The following is an 8,260-nucleotide window of genomic DNA, read 5'->3' on the forward strand; positions in this document are numbered from 1 at the left end:
AGGTTTATAGTAAAAATATTATATATAAATTTATCTTAGAATTAAACCTAAGGATTTGGATTTATCTAGAATTGAACCTAGGGGTAAATTTTCATGCTACACTCGTCGCGCCTCTGTAGTAAGAGCGGAAAATTAAAATAATCAAAAAGCGGTCCAATTTGCTATCTATTTATACTTGTTTATCTATGTTAGGAAACGCGTCAAAACAGGCCACGTGCCATTTTTAAGATGTTTATATAATTTCTTTAAATTTTTGACTTAGACCACTTTCATAATTATGGGCACAATTAATCGTAAGTATTATGTGCGGAATCAGGGATGGTCTTAAGTTACAAATATCTGAGGCATTTCATGCGTTATAACAAGTATCCGTCTCAAAACGTTGATGTATACGAGGATCAGCAATAATACGAGGCTGCAACCATCCATTCTATCTTTTTCGCCTTACGGAAAATTCTGTTTCTGTCAAATGATTTATTGCCGTCCTATCTGCCGTGATCTAAGGCGGTTCGGTCTCGTTCGCTCGTCTGGGTGGAAGCGATACTTGTGTCCTTATCGTTCGTCCCGCCGGCGTACTTGGCATCGCGGGCTTTGTGCCGACTCCCGCGAACACACAAAGATATCTCTCATTCGACTATCGTTAGCATATGATGACAATTGATAAATTTGCCACTTCTGGTTCCTTCTTACAAAATGACGCGGACTGCTCAGCATGAATCACACGAACAGTATCAATCAAAATCTTCATATGCCGCTAGCTAATCTGCGAACAGAAACTTTCATAAGCATTTTTATGTACTGGGATAAATTATAGATAAATATTGTAGTGCTATCCACCCCTTTGCAATAATTATAAATAATATTATAAATTTTATATAACAGTCAATATGAAAGACGCAATATATACGTTGCTGACTCACGGCTCATAAGCTTGCAACATTGTATGCAAAGATTGTATCAGAGATAAGACGCACGTGCAGTCAGAATAACGGTCTGTAACCGCAATTGCGTCTAAAATAAACAGTTGAATCATTCATAACGAACATTTCTGGAAGGATGGTTACTTCATCATCATAGGTTATAAAAGCTAGAGGATGACGGAACCAGCGGTTCATTCTAGTGTAGTCGCCAAACAGTTCACATCAGTCTTATTTCAAAATATTAATTGTGTATTAAATTGTAATCAAGTGTAACCGAATAATGAAGTAAATAAAGTTAATAAACGTCTTCAAATGTTTAATTAAATATTTTCACAGTGGTAAAAGGCTTAATGTTAGCAGCAGAAGAACCTAATTATAAATGTTGACATCATTGGCGTGACGCAACATAATTGTTGGCAACGGATCCACAACATAATTTGTTGTTAGCCCAAGGGTGCCCAACAATATATATGCGCATATGGCTTATTATTGCTACTGGTTCCTTGCCCATGGTATACAAGTGCCACTGTTTTAGCTCAAAGTCAAACACTGTGAAATGTTTTAATTTGTAATTAATAACTTGTTCCAACTTTATAAAATTTTATGTCAAAATATGTTTTTACAAAAATAACTATTATGACATGTCATCCGCATTTGTTCAGGTCCGGTGTCCAGTCTACTTTGATCCCTTATCAGTCCGCGCTCAGCGTTGACGTCAAACCTATTTGCAGTTGATCGGAAACACGTGGTACTTAATTGTGTGTAATTGTAGAGGAGTTGTAGATATATTGTTCATCTTTTGGTGCGACTGGTACTACTGATGCTAACTAGCTAGCTGTGATCAAAGTCTTGGCATACTGGATAGTTAGGCTGGTGGTAAGAGCTAATTATTGTGCCCGCTATGACCCGAGATCTGGACATACTGGAATGGTATGTCCAGAAAATAATTAAAATTCAATATCAAAAATAGATAACATATTGTTTGGAAAAGAGTATACATAAATATGATAAAGTTTTTGATTTATATAGTTTTGGAGTGACATAGTGCAGTGGTCGGGTCTCCGACTTTACAACCTAAAGGTTCCGGATTCAAATCCGCGTATTATAAAATCTAGTATCACGCAGTAGTGATATCGATTTTCACAAAATATAGTTCAAAAATATGTTTCCAAGTAAAAGTAGATCTTCTGGTCATTATTGCAGTGCAAAATAAGTAGGTAACTTGTGGTGCATGCCATTGTTCCTTTAGACATATTTCTGGAACTTCCCGCACCGTAATTGAACATTATATAATAATATAATATAATAAGAACATAAGTCAGTGATTTCCAAACTTTTTTGCACCATGCCTCCTGCTCTAATAAAAAAAATGTTGCGCCTCCCCTTTAATTTTTTTAACAATTTAATTTTATAAATTACTCAACAGATATTATCAGACTACAAATTAATACTCAATATTATGTAAAAATATGCAAATATTATGTAATAGTATTCTGGAAATACAAACAACTTATGTGTATGTTTACAAGAAATTTGCTCATTTTTTTTAAGTTAGATTTTTTTTTATATTATTGAATTATTTTCAAAATCGTTTTTCTATTAATTTGGAAATTTTTGAAAATATTCGTTTTTTTAATTTTTCAATATTTAAATTTTTATTGAAAATGATGAAAAATTTCGAAAATTTTAAATTTTTGAATCTTCAATTTTTTTGACTTGATTTGTTGACGAAACTATTGTAAATGCATTTTTTGCACAACGTTTACACAAGCAAAAGGTTTTTTGAATTAATCTAATCGGATGATTCGATCTCTCAAAAACTGCATGACCATTTTTACATCCTTCATTCGCACTCCATTCTTCCGAAACGGCTACATATTTTCGAAACGTGCCCTTTTGCAAAACGCCTTGCGGTCGAGTACGAACCGAATGTTTTTTCAATCATACAAAACGATTATTCCATTCTGTCGAAAATGTCGAATATATTTGTTTGAGTCATATTAATAAACTTCAAGTTTATAAATCTTGGGACAGAACTAAAAAAAATGACATAAAATGTGCACACATTATTAAAATATCTATAAAATATCTGATAATTTGATGTGCATATGTCTAATAAACATTTTTGACCGCCAAATGGCATTTTTTTATCTTATTTTTATTAAGAGTCTATAATCTCTCGATCTGCCTTTCCAAAAATTTCTAATAAATTGTTTTTTGAACTATTCAAATCGGACGCTCCGTTCTCTCAAAAACTGATTTACAACGTTTGACACTTTTTTCCCGTATCTTCGAAACGGCTAGACCTGCCCTTGGCAAAAACTAATCAGCACGTCTCCTTATCAATACGAATCGAATGTTTTTTGAAATATTCAAATCGGTTGATCCGTGTTTCCAAACTCGTCAACGAAAATTTGTATCCGCACACACACACATCTATTTTTTCAAATGTATGCCAAAACGTTCAAAAACCTTTGAAACGTGAAGATATATAAAACTTTTCATTTTTGATTATTTTGCGATTACTATAACTTACCCAACGTGAATTAAAAAAAAATACACAAGTACATAAAATCATCGGATTAATTAAGTTAATCATCCGATTAAATTAATTCACAAAACATTTTGCTTGAGTAGACGGTGTGTAAAAAATGCTTTTACAAAAAAAATCAAAGTTTCAAAAAATTCAAATTCTCGAAATTTTTCTTAATTTTCAAAGAAAACTAAATTTTGAAAAATTTCAAAAAATTAAAATTAAGAAAAACGGCTTCTTAAAAAAAATTCAAAAAAAATCGAATATATTCAACAATTTCGAAATTCTCAAAAAATTTAAAAAAAATTCAAAACTTTTCAAATTCTAAATTCTAATCTAATCTAAAAAAAATTCTAAATTTTGAAGATTTCTAAATTATCAAAAAAATCTAATTAAAAAAATGAACAAATTTCTTATAAACATACACATAAGCTGTTTGTAGAATACGGTTGTCGTCCAATTTCAAAAGCACTTGTAAGTTTATAGTGTGTATTTATAATAAATAATCTATTTAAAATTAGGGATCGTTCAAGTATTACGTAAGCAGATTTATTACAATTATTTACCACCCCCCCCCTTCCCTTTGTCAGCAAAAGTAAGCAAACTTCTTACCCAAAATAAGCAAAATAAGCAAATCAATGACCCCCCCACCCCCCTATAGTGCTTACGTAATACTTGAACGGCCCCTTATTTAAAACAATTATTAATTATTTTCATTCCCCGAATGTTTAATTACGGTACGGCAAGTTCCAGCAATTTGCCTTAAGGTTTGCCCACTAGTTTGAAAAGAATTTGATAAATCATTTTAAAGTTATTACAATTAAACATCACCATTTTCCTACCTAAGTTCCCGACACGGGGTAAATAAAAATATGTCAGAATTAGCGATCCATATAATTAATTTCAAGACAAATTCTTAATAGCTAAAGATATTTTTATAAATAACTACGCACAAGAAACTGTTTTCTCTCTTTCTACTTACAGAAACTTACTTATTTAAATCAGATATGCAAACTACAAAATTGCACAAAATAAAAAATGAAGACATAGGCATTTATTACAAATTCGATTTCGTAGATCGTAGTGAAATCTAAAAATAATCTGTTCCTATGTTTCGAGATAGTAAACAGTGTTATAGGAGTTTGTTGGACGTTTTAAATGTACGTTGAAATAACACCCAAGGGAGCGCTATCTGATCCCGCACCGTAATCTCTGCCCGGAGACACAATACAACTTTAACACGAGATAAAGTAAAAGGCAATTCGGCAACTATTACATATTGTTTATTTAAATCATGGCTAATGCTAGAAGTGTTGAAATACATTTTCTTTTCAACAAATAATAGATGACATTGTATTGTGTATTTTTCTCCAGGATGCTTATGAATTATTTTGTTCTTGCTTTGTTCCATTAAAAATACGTTCTTCAGCACCAGGAGGAATCTTAACTATTGGTCGAGGTGGAAGACAACTCTCTAAAGCCGAAACCATTTCTGGAGGAATAACGTTAGGGAAATTTACTAAAAAGTGCACAACAAGTTGTCCTTTCAAATGCGGTTTTTTGTGATGTGGCATTCCCTCATTTATAACGTACTTCACATCACCATGTTTTATGACTTCTCCAGGCAAGCATGTTAAAACTATATTACGTTCGTCTAGAGTTTTTACCAGTTTTTGGAATCCACAAAGAGCCTCTACGACTTGGATTTTAATTAAATGAATCAAATCACTTCCGAAACGCCTGAAATTTTTATGTTTTATTTCTTCAAGAACGATTATTAGATCTCCTGGATATAGTTCTGGTTCTTGATCACCCTCACCAGCTAATACAATTTTCTGGCCATCAGTCATACCTTTGTCAACATGGACTTCTAATAATTTTTTTTCTTTGGTGGTTTTGCGACCTAGGCATTGCTTACAGCAACCTTCAGGTATAATAAATATTCCGCAGCCCAAACATTCTCTGCAAATAGACTCAAACGGATCTGTCTTTCCTGGTAGCTTGCCAGTACCGCGACAAGTTGTGCATTGTTCCAGTGATTTTTTTCTCCTACCCCGACCTTCACATTTGTCACAGATAACACTCTTTTCGAAAACTATTTTTTTTGTCTTTCCATTGTAAAGCTCATCTAAAGACACAGGCAACTGATGAATGACATCTTTGCCACGACGCTCACGGCTTCTTTCACCTTGTCCGCCAGAAAATTCTCTTTTAAAAAACCTCTCGAAGAAGTCCATGGGGCTGTTGAATTCTCGACTACCGGATCCGCTTTTTTAAGAGCTTGTTCTCCACCTTGGTCATATATACTTCTCTTGACAGGATCAGAAATAACTCCATAAGCCTGTGCAATAAGTTTAAATCTTTCTCCTTCTACTGGATTTTTGTCAGGGTGATATTTAAGGGCCAATTTTCTATATGCTTTCTTTAAATCTTCAGATGTGCATCCTGGTTTTACACCTAGCACATCATAATATGCAGTTTCCTTCACCATGATTGTTCTAGAAAAGTTATATTACATGTAATGATAGTGAGAAACAACCATGGTCGAATAATTAAAATGACTTACCTTTATTTGAATTAAGTAAATTAGATTCACGACAACTTTATCGAGAGGACTTTACTTTTCATTTGTTTTAAAACGATCTGTATAAAATTTTTGATGTCTAATAGTATTGTCATAGCACAACAAATTTCGTTTTTAGTCGATAGTGTTGCCCAACGGCAAAAAATAAAAACTAGTTGAAACATTTAATTTACTGATCCCTTAGATATGATTTTTTCTCTTACGGCAACATGCTTTCTTTTGCAGGTTATGATAATTTTAATTCACTTTTAGTTTTGATCCTAAACAATATTAGAATATGATATGTTCATAGACGTTTCTCTCTCCTGAATTTTACGTTCAGAAGGAATAGTTAAAGGGTCCCACACTCAGACGTGAGGGCGCTGCTTTTGGCATTGAAATTAATGGCGCAAAATTTGAAATAAAAATTGATGAACTTCAATAATCGAGTATTTGAAACTAAATTCGGTACTATAATCATATTATATTTTGTAATAATATAATATTAACAAAAATATACTAGATAATATTATATAATAATAAATATACAATCGAATCGAAATATAAATCAACAAACGCACTGCCTGTTTCTACACTTTATCTTATTAATATAAATATTTAGTGAATAATGCATTATAGTTTAGTTCATTACATCGTCTGTAATTCTTAACTCTTTTCTTTTCCCTTAGGGTGATGATCTGCCTGTATACAAGTAACAGTTATTATTAAAATAAATCGAAAAAAACTTACTTTTGGCTGTTCAAAAGCTATTCGCTCTACAAATCGTGTTAATGTTGGGCGCTGACTCAATGCAATAATGGAAACTTGTTCGTAACTTCATCTTTCTCCCTTTGGACCCAACCTCAAAATCAGTATAGTTTAGCTGTATGACGACTGTCACTACATCGTACCCTGTCTTTCGTTTTCTACATACATTATTGTCCTTTGTTTCTATTCTTTATAGAGATATTTTTCAAATTTAGCATTCTTTCAGATAATCAACCTCAGTTTGCAGTAGTATTTATTATTCCGTAAAGGTTATTTTGACTACTTTGTTTGTTAAACTTTGAATTTTTTTAATGTACTGTAAAAATAGTGCAATTTTAATGAAACCAGTTTTGCGCAATTTGACGAAACTAAAGAAATGAGAAATATATATATATATATATATATATATATATATATATAAAGCGAAAAGTAGTATTGGTTCAGATACAGTGGTTGGTTCAATACATGTATGTATTTCATGTGTTGTTTTGCGTATATATACATATATATTATACTATGTTATAATTTTTTTATATAATAACTTGTTCCATTACAAATATCGTTTTATAGTTAATTTTATACTTTTTCTTAATGAATTTCTCTTCATCACATATTTTTTCATTTTTACATTGTCTATCATGGTTTTATTATGTTTCTATATTTTTATTTTTATCCACATATGTTTAACCGTTTGATTATGGTTTGTTTCCACATGCTACATTTTTTCTATGTTCCTACTGCGTATGATCGCCGAGGAAATTTTCGTAATATGAAACCACTAAAAATCTCTCTATCCCGTTCTCTCATCCAATGACGATACAGTTTCCACAATTTTCCGCAAACACGTACGCACACATTTTACATGTTACACATACTCCAAGGTAACAACATGTTCGTTTTTTATAATAAAATACATTATTTATTTTTATGTTTATTTTAATTTTACAATTATTTAAAATTTATCATAACTCGGCGTTTTATCAATTTGTTGTTTCATAATTTTTTCGTGCGATTTCGTTGTGTTTTTGTGTTTTTTTTTTCAAATTTATTTGTATGGTAAGTTTCTTTACGTTTGTTTATTCTATGTTTGTTAAATTAGTTAGATTTATGCTTTTTTACATGTTTTTATTTATTTTTGTCTGTAATTATGTATTTTTATATTGTTTTAAATTGTAACCCTGAAATATTTAATTGTAGCACTGAAGATGGGTCAAATCAAGACCCGAAACGTATGTTTTCTGAATAAAAACATTTTTTTCAATAAAACTGTTTTTAATTACTGGGTGAATATATATATATATATATATATATATATATATATATATATATAATCTTTCTATAACTTTCTAATTTTTAACATTTTTATTATTTTGTTATATAATCCACTCATTTATGTTTATCATTCTCATTTTGATTATATTGTCATATTTCTATACATTATTTTTTATAACAACTTTAATAATTAAAAAATCCACC

General features: G+C 31.1%; 1 pseudogene; it reads right to left on the bottom strand.

Annotated features, from left to right (window-relative positions):
* Nucleotides 1–4,832: 4,832 nt before the first annotated feature.
* LOC113376028 lies at nt 4,833–5,944 on the bottom strand (annotated as a pseudogene).
* Between the last annotated feature and the right edge of the window lie 2,316 nt (nt 5,945–8,260).

Source organism: Ctenocephalides felis, unplaced genomic scaffold (genome assembly GCF_003426905.1).
Source record: "Ctenocephalides felis isolate EL2017-DRISC unplaced genomic scaffold, ASM342690v1 CF-g0.4_SCAFFOLD_01886, whole genome shotgun sequence".
Lineage (NCBI taxonomy): Eukaryota > Metazoa > Arthropoda > Insecta > Siphonaptera > Pulicidae > Ctenocephalides > Ctenocephalides felis.